Source organism: Somniosus microcephalus, chromosome 2 (assembly GCF_052327205.1).
Source record: "Somniosus microcephalus isolate GS21.2 chromosome 2, FLI_Smic_1.0, whole genome shotgun sequence".
Lineage (NCBI taxonomy): Eukaryota > Metazoa > Chordata > Chondrichthyes > Squaliformes > Somniosidae > Somniosus > Somniosus microcephalus.
Genome location: NC_140988.1, coordinates 158,836,318 through 158,849,048, shown reverse-complemented (window position 1 = coordinate 158,849,048; position 12,731 = coordinate 158,836,318).

Genomic DNA, 12,731 nt, shown 5'->3' with positions numbered 1-12,731 from the left:
TTCATATAGATTGGACAAATCAAATTGGCAAGGGTAGCCTTGAGGACGAGTTCATAGAATGTATTCGGGATGGTTTCTTAGAGCAATATGTTGTAGAACCAACCAGGGAGAAGGCTATTTTAGATCTGGTAATGTGTAATGAGACAGGATTAATTAATGATCTCATAGTAAAGGATCCTCTAGGAAAGAGTGATCATAGCATGATAGAATTTCAAATGCAGTTTGAGGGTGATGTGCCTTCAATAACCACAAAACTAGAAGTTATAGACTTTAACAAGTTGGCTTTTAATCACTAAGATCAGAGCTAACATCTCAACACACTGACTGGCTCACAGGAATGAGTCATACAGATCCTGGGATCTTTAAGTAAGAGAGGTCAGGGGCGGAGCCAAGAGCCAAGACCTGGAACCCTCCAGGTTAGTCAGGGAAGAGGAAGTGAAACTATACACCGTGTGGGGGAGGGTAATATACATGAGTGCAAAACAAACACAGGCAAGACAAACAGATTTCATTACATTCACCCCTTCTTTAGATTTAGTCCATCGGGGTGATGTTTCTTAAAAGTTGGTATAAGTGAGTCTGTCAGGAGGTTTTGCGGTTCTCAGTGATCGGCGCAAAGCCGGTTGGGGTGCCTCTAGGGGAGTGGATTCTGGTTCCTCCGCTGTCCGGGCCTCCGCAGTGTCTTCCAGGTTATCTGCAGTGTCCTCCAGGTTAAAGTTGGGTATTGATACCTCTGGGCGTCCTGTCTCTTTTTGGTGTAGGTCTTCCTCGGGTAGTCTCTCATCGTTCTCTCCGCTCCCCGAGGGAGCGAGGTCTTTTATGGAAACAGTGTCCTCTCGCCCGTCAGAGTATTCGATATAGGCGTACTGAGGGTTTGCATGGAGGAGCTGTACCTTTTCCACAAGGGGGTCCGTTTTATGGCCTCTCACGTGCTTCCGCAATAGTACTGTCCCCGGAGACGTCAGCCACGCGGGTAGAGATATGCCCAAGGTGGATTTCCGGGGGGAAATGAACATCTTTTCATGAGGGGTAGCGTTAGTGGCTGTACATAACAGAGACCTTATGGAGTGGAGCACGTCTGGGAGGACTTCCTGCCAGCGGGAAGTCGGAAGGCCTTTTGACTTTAAGGCTAACGTGACAGCCTTCCAAACAGTAGCATTCTCCCTTTCCACTTGCCCATTACCCCGGGGGTTGTAGCTAGTGGTTCTGCTAGTGGCTATCCCCTTTGAGTGTAAGAACTGGCGCAGTTCGTCACTCATAAATGACGTCCCCCTATCGCTGTCTATGTAGTTCGGCATGCCAAACATGCAGAATAGATTACAGAGACACTTGATGACCGTGGCACTGGTCATGTCTGGGCAGGGAATGGCGAAGGGGAAGCGGGAATATTCATCGATGATATTGAGGAAGTATACGTTACGGTCGGCAGAGGGAAGGGGTCCCTTGAAGTCCAGACTTAGGCGCTCGAATGGCCGTGTGGCTTTGATAAGGTGTGCACGGTCAGGCCTGTAGAAACGAAGCTTGCATTCCGCACAGGTGCGGCAGGCTCTGGTCATTGCCCTGACCTCCTCGATGGAGTGGGGCAGATTGCGGGACTTTATAAAATGGTATAGTCGGGTGACCCCTGGGTGACAGAGGTCGTTGTGGAGACCCTGTAATTTGTCCGTATGAATGCTGGCACACATTCCCCGCGATAGGGCGTCTGGGGGTTCATTAAGGGCTCCCGGCCTGTACATAATATCATAGTCGAACGTGGATAGTTCGATCCTCCACCTGAGTATTTTGTCATTCTTGATTTTCCCCCTTTGTTATTAAACATGAAAGCCACCAACCGCTGGTCGGTGAGCAGGGTGAAACGTTTGCCAGCTAGGTAGTGTCTCCAGTGCCGCACTGCCTCCACTATAGCCTGTGCCTCCTTCTCGACAGAAGAGTGCCTGATTTCAGGTCCCTGAAGGGTTCGGGAGAAGAAGGCCACAGGTCTCCCAGCCTGATTGAGGGTCGCAGCTAAGGCAAAGTCTGACGCATCGCTTTCGACTTGAAAGGGAATGCTTTCGTCCACTGCACACAGTGCAGCCCTTTCAATGTCCTGTTTGATACTGGTGAAAGCCTCCCGAGCTTCAGCTGATTGTGGAAAGGACGTCGATTTAATGAGGGGTCGGGCCTTATCAGAGTAATTGGGCACCCATTGGGCATAATACGAAAAAAATCCCAGGCACCTTTTTAAGGCTTTCGGATTGTGTGGCAGGGGCAGTTCCTTTAGGGGGCGTAATCGGTCAGGGTCCGGTCCAATTACCCCATCTTCCACCACACAGCCGAGGATACAGAGACGGGTTGTGTTGAAGACACGTTTGTCTTCGTTGTAGGTTAGATTCAGCTTTAGGGCAGTTTTTAAAAATCTCGCAAGATTTAGATCGTGGTCTTGCTGGTTGTGCCCGCAGATAGTGTCATTGTCCAGATAGGGGTAGGTAGCTTGTAGTTTATTCTCGTCAACCATGCGGTCCATCTCACGTTGGAAGACCGAGACCCCATTTGTTACCCCGAAGGGCACTCTGAGAAAATGGTAGAGGCGTCCGTTCGCCTCAAAGGCGGTGTATGGGCGGTCCTCCGTTCTAATGGGGAGCTGGTGATACGCGGATTTGAGGTCGATAGTCGAGAAGACTCGGTATTGCGCAATCTGGTTGACCATTTCTGATATGTGGGGTAAAGGGTAGGCGTCTGATGCGCTATCAATTACTCATAAAAGACTGAGAGTTAGAAGAGTAACTAAAGGCTTTTATTAACAACAGAATGGAGGTCTGCCTCGCGTGGTCGACCGGTCCAGGATACAAAGGGCTGGGGGGCAGTCACCTTTATACTAGGACCTGTGGGAGGAGTCAGCCGAGGCATGTCCAGGCATGTACACAGTGGAATACAAACAGGACAAACAGGAATACAAACAGTGGTTTACCACAGCGTCCAGCTGGGTATAAATATTAACAGTCTGGCTGTAGTCAATTACCATCCGTTTCTTTTCGCTATTTTTAACTATGACTACTTGGGCACGCCACGGACTGGTACTGCATTCAATAATGCCTTCCCGCAGGAGTCTGTCCACTTCCGCCTTGATAAAGTGTCTGTCTTCCAGACTGTACCGTCTACTTTTGGTCGCTATGGCCCTACAGTTCGGAGCGAGATTAGCGAATAAAGAGGGCGGGCTGATTTTTAAGGGACCCGCCATATGCTAGCGTGACACTTTCGTGGTGGCACTGGAAGTCCAGGCCCAAGATTACATTAACACAGAGTTCTGGCATCACGAGGAGTTTAAAATCCTTGTAGTCCGCGCCTTTTACAGTCAGTGTTACCACACAGTAGCCCAAAATGTCTGAAGTGTGGGGCTTAGCAGCCATAGCAATTCTGCTCCGTGTAGGGGTTACCGTTAATGAGTGCCGCCGTACCAGGCTAGGGTGGATAAAACTCTCGGTACTCCCACAGTCATTTAAACATTTCGTTAAATTCCCGTTTACCTGTATGTCCATCATAGATTTTGTCAACGGGTGTGGCCTGGATTGATCCACCGTGATCGAAGCCACTGTTGGGCCCTGGGCGGCCGTTGAGTCGGGAAAAGATGGCGGATCCCAAGATGGCGGCCCGCACAGCACGCACGAGGCGGTGACGGAGTTGGAAATCGGATTCCCCCTGCAGACTTTGCTAAAATGCCCCTTTTTCTTACATTTGAAGCATGTAGCGTCCTTCGCTGGGCATCGTTGTCTGGGGTGCTTGGCCTGGCCGCAGAAGTAGCATTTCGGGCCTCGAAACATTGCCGCTGTAGTAGGACTCCTGGGTGAACTTCTGTGTGGGGACTCCGGCGGCGTAGAGCTGGTCTGAGACCTGGATGCGGAAGATGGCTGATTCCAAGATGGCGGCCCGCTCGGCGTGCACGAGGCGGTGAGGGCCGCATGGCCGGAAGAATAAGAGTCAGAGTTTTTCTGGGCCACGTCCAGCGATTGCGCAGTGGCCACTGCCTTTTTAAAGTCCAGGACCTCCTTCTCCAGCAGTCTCTGCCGGATATAATTTGATTTGAGGCCCGTGATGAAGGAATCGCGGACCAATTCGTCAGAGTACGCGTTGGCCGTCACGGCCTTGCAGTTACAGCCCCAGACCAAGTCCTTTAGGCCCTGTAAGAAATCGTCCATTGATTCCTCAGGTCGCTGCCTGCGTGTAGCCAGCAGATGTCTGGCGTACACTTCGTTTACTGGCCTCTGGTATTGGGCCTTCAGGATAGTGATGGCCTCCGTGTAAGAGGTGGCGTCCCGGATGAACGAATAAATCCGATGATTAACGCGAGTAGTCAGTAGACTCAGTTTATCTACCTCGCTAGCGGATGAGGCCCTCGCAAAGAGTTCGAAGCATTTGAGCAAGTGTCCAAATTGATTTGATGCTTCAGCAGAATTTGGATTCAAGTCCAGATGCTCTGGTTTTAGGAGTCGATCCATCCTAGTATTCTTTAGTGATTAAAATTGATGTGCCTTCAATAACCACAAAACTAGAAGTTATAGACTTTAACGAGCTGGCTTTTAATCACTAAGATCAGAGCTAACATCTCAACACACTGACTGGCTCACAGGAATGAGTCATACAGATCCTGGGATCTTTAAGTAAGAGAGGTCGGGGCGGAGCCAAGAGCCAAGACCTGGAACCTTCCAGGTTAGTCAGGGAAGAGGAAGTGAAACTATACACCGTGTGGGGGAGGGTAATATACATGAGTGCAAAACAAACACAGGCAAGACAAAGAGATGTCATTCCAGAGGGTGAGAAACTTGGGTCTGAAACTCGTGTCCTAAACTTAAATAAAGGCAATTACAAAGGTATGAAGACAGGGTTGGCTAAAGTGGACTGGGAAAATAGATTAAAGGGTAAGACGGTAGATATGCAGTGGCAGACATTTAAGGAGATATTTCATAACCCTCAGCAAAGGTTTATTCCAGTGAGAAAGAAAGACTCTACGAGAAGGATGAACCATCCATGGCTAACTAAGGAAGTTAAGGATGGTATCAAATTGGAGGAAAAGGCATACAATGTTGCGAAGATTAGTGGTAGGCCAGAGGATTGGGAAATTTTTAGAAACCAGCAAAGGATGACTAAAAAAATAACAAGAAGGGAGAAGATAGCTTAAACTAGATAGAGTAAGCTAGCAAAAAATATAATAACAGACAGAGCTTCTACAGGTATATAAAAAGGAAGAGAGTAGCTAAAGTAAACGTTGGTCCCTTAGTGGATGAGACTGGGGAATTAACGGGAAACAGGAAAATGGCAGACTTTGAACAAATATTTTGTATCGGTCTTCACTGTAGGAGACACTAAAAGCATCCCAATAATTGATAATCACGGGGCTATAGGGAGAGAGGGACTTAAAACAATGACTATCACTGGAGAAAAAGTACTAGGCAAACTAATGGGACTAAAGGCTGACAAGTCCCCTATATTAATGATTTGGATGAAGGGACCATGTGTAGTGTAGCCAAATTTGCTGAGGATACAAAGATAGGTGGGAAAGCAAGTTGTGTAGAGGACACAAAGGGGGTAATTTTCCCAGCCCTATGGAGGCGGAACTGCCAGGAAAATGGCAGAAACTGGGAGCGGGTACTAACCCGACTCCCAACCCGCCTCCTTGCCATCTTCCTGGGAGGCGGGTCCCCGAGTCGCGCAGGGACCCGTCTCCTCGAGGCGGGAAGGGGATTAGAGCCAATTAACTGCCTGTTAACTGTCACCTCTCAGTCTTATCTTTTTTAGAGTAAAGAGCCCCAGACTTTTCGGTTTTTCCTGAAAGTTGTAATGTTTTAGTTCTGATATCATCCTTGTAAATCTTTTTTGCAGTTTCTCCAGTGCTTCTACATCCTTTTTTGTAATATGGAGGCCGATCTGTGCATAGTACTCTTAAGTGTGATCTAACCAAGGTTCTATATAAGTTTAACATAACTTCTCTGCTTTTGAATTCTATGCCTCTAGAAATGAACTCCAGTGCTGTGTTTTCACTTTGTATGGCTTTGTTAACCCGCATTGTTACTTTTAATGATTTGTGATCCCTTTGCGCCTCTACCCCATTTAAACACTTATTTAAAAAAGATTTACAAGGAAGACATCAGAACTAAGTGGGTAAAACTATCAGGAATGTCTGAACAGGCTGGGGCTCTTTACTCCAGAAAAGAGAAGACTAAGAGGTGACGACAGGGTCGACATAGAGAGGATTTTTCTACTTTTGGGGGCGTCCAATACTAGGGGCCATAAATATAAGATAGTCACTAATAAATCCAGTAGGAAATTCAGGAGAAACTTCTTTACTCAGAGAGTGGTGAGAATGTGGAACTCGCTACCACATGAAGTGGCTGATGTGAATAGCATAGTTGCAGTTAAGGGGAAGCTAGATAAATACATGAGGGAGAAAGTTATAGAAGGACATGTTGATAGGGTGAGATGAAATAAGGTGTGCGGAAGCTCGTGTGGAGCATGAACACCAATAGACCTGTTGGGACGAATGGCCTGCTTCTGTGCTTTAAATACCATGTGATAGATTGGCTGTGATATTGACGTCAAGACTATTTCATGAATACGAGGCAGCTATTAACAAGGTTATCAGGATGTAGCTCAAAAGCAGTTAGAAATCCCTCGTCCAGAGACACTGAGGCGATTTGTAATATCCCCGCCCCTGCCAGACCCCAGTTGAGATCAGCTAGCTAAATCTGAGCCTGTATGGCTCAGCATTTACCCATAGTGCCACTAGGAAGCCACATCATTTTTTTGTAAATTAAAAATTTGGTTTGCTAATGTTTTATAGCTGCAGAATATCCTAGTACATTGTGCATGTTGCTGTATGCCAACAGGTCTATTGGTGTTCATGCTCCACACGAGCTTCCGCACACCTTATTTCATCTCACCCTATCAACATATCCTTCTGTAACTTTCTCCCTCATGTATTTATCTAGCTTCCCCTTAAATGCAACTATAGACCATCTACGGCCCAAGCACCCAAGGCCCTTCCCCACTGCGGGCCAAGAACGGAGAGGTACTCATCAAGGACAGGGAAGCAGTCAGTGCCCGCTGGAAGGAGCACTTCGAAGATCTCCTTAACCATGACTCTGCCTTCGACATGAGTGTCCTCAACTCCATCCCACAGCATGCTACCCGCCACCATCTCAGCACAACCCCAGACTAGCATGAGGTTGAAAAGGCCATCCGACAACTGAAGAACAAGGCCTCAGGAGCAGATGGAATCCCCGCTGAGGCACTAAAGCATGGCGAAGAAGCACTACTGGCGCAAATTCATGAACTCATTTCTCTTATCTGGAAGGAGGAGAGCATGCCAGGGGATCTCAGAGATGCCGTAATTGTGACCATCTTCAAGAAAGGTGACAAGTCCGATTGCGGTAATTACAGAGGAGTTTCCCTGCTATCTGCCACAGGGAAAGTCATCGCAAGAATCCTCCTCAATCGCCTTCTCCCAGTGGCCGAAGAGCTCTTCCCAGAGTCGCAATGCGGATTCCGCCCACTAAGGGGCACAATGGACATGATCTTCACCGCACGTCAATTACAAGAGAAATGCAGGGAACAGCACCAACCACTGTACATGGCCTTCTTTGATCTCACAAAGGCCTTCGACACTGTCAACCGTGAGGGATTGTGGAGTGTCCTCTTCAAATTCGGCTGCCCCCAAAAGTTTGTCACTATCCTCCGCCTGCTTCACGACGACATGCAAGCCATGATCCTGACCAACGGTTCCACCACAGACCCAATTCACGTACGAACCGGGGTCAAGCAAGGCTGTGTCATCGCACCAACACTCTTCTCGATCTTCCTTGCTGCAATGCTCCATCTCACCCTCAGTAAGCTCCCCGCTGGAGTGGAGCTAATTTACAGAACAAGCGGGAAACTGTTCAACCTCCGTCGCCTCCAGCCCAGATCCAAGGTTGTCCCATCCTCTGTCGTCGAATTACAGTATGCAGACGATGCTTGCGTCTGCGCTCACTTGGAGGTTGAACTCCAAACCATCGTCAACACCTTCACTGAAGCGTACAAGAGCATGGGCCTTACACTAAACATCCGTAAGACAAAGGTCCTCTACCAACCTGCCCCCGCCACACAGTGCTGTCCCCCGATTATCAAAATCCACGACAAGGCCTTGGACAACGTGGACCACTTTCCATACCTCGGGAGCCTACTGTCAACAAGGGCAGACGTCGACGACGAAGTCCAACACCGCCTTCAGTGTGCCAGTGCAACCTTCGGTCGCTTGAGGAAGAGAGTGTTTGAAGACCAGGACCTCAAACCCGGCACTAAGCTCATGGTCTACAGGGCAGCAGTGATACCCGCCCTGCTGTATGCCTCAGAGACATGGACCATGTACAGCAGGCACCTCAAAGCACTGGAGAGGTACCACCAACGCTGCCTCCGCAAGATCCTGCAAATCCATTGGCAGAATAGGCGCACCAACGTCAGTGTTCTTGCTCAGGCCAACATCCCCAGCATCGAAGCTCTGACCACGCTCAATCAGCTCCGATGGACGGGTCACATCGTCCGCATGCCCAATACGAGACTCCCAAAACAAGCGCTCTACTCAGAGCTCCGGCATGGCAAGAGAGCCCCAGGTGGGCAGAGGAAATGCTTCAAGGACACCCTCAAAGCCTCCTTGAAAAAGTGTAACATCCCCACCGACACCTGGGAATCCCTGGCCCAAGACCGCACAAAGTGGAGGAGAAGCATCCGGGAAGGCGCCGAACACCTAGAGTCTCTTCGCTGGGAGCAAGTGGAAGCCAAGCGCAGGCAACGCAAGGAGTGCAGATCAACCCAAGCACCCCATCCACCCACCCCTTCAACCACAGCCTGCCCCACCTGTGACAGAGACTGTAGGTCCCGCATTGGACTCATCAGTCACCTGTGAACTCATTTTTAATGTGGAAGCAAGTCATCCTCGGTTCTGAGGGACTGCCTAAGAAAGAGAGAACATTGTGCATGTGGTAGAGTTTGAGGAGCAATGGATTATTTTGGCAGCTTGTGTTGATATTTACTCTGTTTGCCTTGGAGTGATTTGGGAAAAGTCTGCTGGCCCTTCATCAATTCCTTTCAGTTGAGTTGGCTGCTATGTCCAAGCCAGTATTTGCACTTATGTGGGATGTGTCATTGATATGATTGCCTGTTGTTGGTCATAGGCCAGGAATGGAGACTTAATATTGAAGAATTTCTCCTGACGAAGTGAATTCATGATTTTATTTTGGACTTTGTTATTTTCACCCACTGCTTTGTGTCACATTGAGTGAGTGGATAGAAGAGATTCACAATCGTCCAGGCAGACATGAGAAAAAGCCCAAAACTGTGCCTATCTTGGAATTTGTCGAGGTCACAATGGGCAGTCCTAGCAGGCAATGCAGTAGGCCTGACTCAATGGAGAGCTGGGTAATCTTTATTAGCTGTAACACATATTGTGAACAAAGCTGGATATTTGGATACACCCACAAGATGCTTAGGTTGCGCCATCCTCAACAAAACTTATAAAATACTGCCTTGGGACCTTGGACTTGCACTTGTAGATGCAGGTATGTCATGTGCTGTGCGGTGCATCTTAATCTGCTCCTCTTTAATTTGTTGCAATTGGAAACTGTGCACTGCCCCACAGAATGATTTCTATTCATTGTTAAGTCAAGTTCTCTTGCCTAGGGTCTTTTTCTTGTGCTACATTTATGGGTATTAATAAAGATTGCGTAACCTCACAAAACTAGTTTTAGCATATGTTTTTGGAATGTCAAGAAGATCGCCTATGGGAATGGATGCGTAGCTATCCAGTTGCCATGATAGCACGTATTCAATTTTTAGCCAATAGAAAGAAAATTACGTTGGTTGAGCTAGTATTCAGTTTTCAGGTCTGTATAAGGCTTGATGGAGCCATAACTGATGAGTGTGAGGGCCTATTTAAATCTCGTCATGGCACAATCTGAAGCCACTGATGCTAAATATCTGGTTTGCATTACATGGATGATACTGCTCATAGCCCTAGTGGTATGTAACAGTGATGGTATATAACTGTCTCTGCTTCTGAGATAGTGTAGGTGAGGATATACAACTAAAACAACATGGGCAGCAGCAGTCAGGGCTGGCTGGATGACAGGCCGCGACAAGGGCACTTGTTTTCAAATCCCTCCATGGCCTCGCCTCTCCTTATCTCTGTAATCTCCTCCAGCCCCACAACCCTCCGAGATATCTGCACTCCTCTAATTCTGGCATCTTGAGCATCCCCGATTTTATTCCCTCCACCATTGGTGGCCGTGCCTTCAGCTGTCAAGGCCTTAAGCTCTGGAATTCCCTCCCTAAACCCAGAGAGTGGTGAGATTGTGGAACTTACTACCACAGGGAGTGGTTGAAGCGAATATTATAGGTGCATTTAAGGGGAGGCTAGATAAGCATATGAGAGAGAAGGGAATAGAGGGTTATGCTGCTAGAGTTAGATGAGGAAAGACGGGAGAAGGCTCGAGTGGAGCATAAAAGCCGGCATGGACTGGTTGAGCCAAATGGCCTGTTTCTGTGCCGTATATCCTATGTAAACCTCTCCGCCTCTCTACCTCTCTTTCCTCCTTTAAGATGCTCCTTAAAACCTACCTCTTTGACCAAGCCTGTCCTAATATCTATGTGGCTCGGTGTCAAATTTTGATTTATAACGCTCCTATGAAGCACCTTGGGATGTTTTACTACGTTAAAGGCGCTATATAAATACAAGTTGTTGTTGTTGATAGCAACATCTTAATATAAATTAACTCAAACTTCCTCTAAGGCCAAATAGTCAAAAATCTGGAAACATGATGTTAGAGGCAGTGCCATTTGAAGGGACAAGGACATGCAGAGGCAGAAAAGAAGATGTCGTAATTTCACAGAGATGGACCTGCAAATCTTCCTGAACTCAGGAACGTCAGACTACTGGGTTTCTGTGACGGGAAACAGCTGCATTAGATATACCACAAGAAAAGATTAATAGTTGGTACTAACGAAGATATATTAATATCATACACACACCAACAGACTAAAATTAAATGAAACAAGGAAAATTTTTTAATGTCTACGTGAGTTCAGAAAGACATGGCAGAGCACTGGGATTTTCCCGATTAGCTGGGGAACATTAGGACCGTAGATACCAGTTAGATATGTCTAACCTAGATGTCACAAAGGGGCAGCCCTGGTTCAAGGAGGAAAATGAATGACAAAAGTTCGAGGAAACTCACCATCAATACGAGGAGGACAAAGACCAGCATAGGTTCAACATTGAGGAAATGGAACTTCAGCATCAGCATATGGCGGCTCCATGCAAACATGAGACAGAGGAAAACGAAAAACAGCAACAGCGTAAGTTTACAATGATGGAACAACATGGAACAAATGCAGTCTAGGTGAAGGTAGAGGAATGCTATTCCATAGAAGCATAGAAGATTACAGCAGAGAAGGAAGCCATTCAGTCGATCATGTCTGCTGGTTTGTTGCTAGAGCAAAGTTAAACTATTCCCACAGCCCTGCTCTCTTCCCATAGCTTCTCAGCTTCAAATACTGATCCAATATTCTCTTAAAAGATGCATGGCGTGTGCCTCATTTATTCCCTGCAGCAAAACATTCCATTCTCCAACAACACAGAGCGGTGGGGCTCAGTGCCAGTGGCACCTCCCTCCACATGGTTTGTGATATTTTTAACAGGTTTCCTGTCACAGAAACCCAGTAGTCTGATGCTCCTGAGTTCAATTACATCAGGAAAATTTGCAATTGTGAAATTATGGCATCTTCTTCTCTGCCTCTGTGCCATGTCCTTGTCCCATCAAATGCCTCTAACAAATGCTCTTATGGTAGATATTTTTGAATGTGGCACAAAAACACTCATGGGACATACAATCAAGCTCGCTGACAGTCAGCTCACTAAACCCCACACTTTGATTCTTCCCTGCTGCTCCCTCAGGCTGCTGCTAATGCTACTACAGTGGAGGAAAGTCTAGCCCAGTGGACTAAATGCCCATACAGGTTCTTTTGACCTGCGAAAAAGATGAAAACATCAGATGACTTATGGAATAACAACAGAAAATGCTGGAAAAACTCAGCAGGCCAGGCAACATCCGTGGAGAGAGAAATAGAGTCAACGTTTCAGGTCGAAACCCTTTGTCAAGACTGAAAAGCACAGGAAATGAAACAGATTAAAAGGCCAGTTTGGAGGCTGGGAGAGAACAAAAGAGAAGTGAAGAGACATTGGGGGAAAAATTCAGTATCGCCCCGTTTGGGGCGCCATTATCGGCCGTGCGCAAAGTTTAGCGCCTGGCGCTAATTATCGCTTCCGACAGCAAACTTGGCTTTTATCGCCCCGGAAGTGATTGGAGCGCTAAATCAGGCGCTTCACACCTGTCTTAAGGCGCAAAGGCCGAGGAGCGAGGCGCTACCTCAGAGCGCTGGCGAAGCAAGGAAGGGCAAATCAAAATAAACCTGCAAAATGCTGCTCAGTACTCAAAACTCCTTCACACAATGTTGAATCTCTCCAGAAGTCTCTCTCTCTCTCAGAATGCATGGTGCAAAAATGTCACCGACAAAAAAAGGCAGGAAGCGGTCGCCTTTAAATAGCGCTCCCCTAGTCCCTTTCTGACAGCATAACGTTCCCCTAAGCCTGTCATTGCTAGAGGCAGGCGGTAAGGCAGGGGGCGCCACTCAATATCCGGACCGGGGCGCTACCGGGGCATTGCACACTC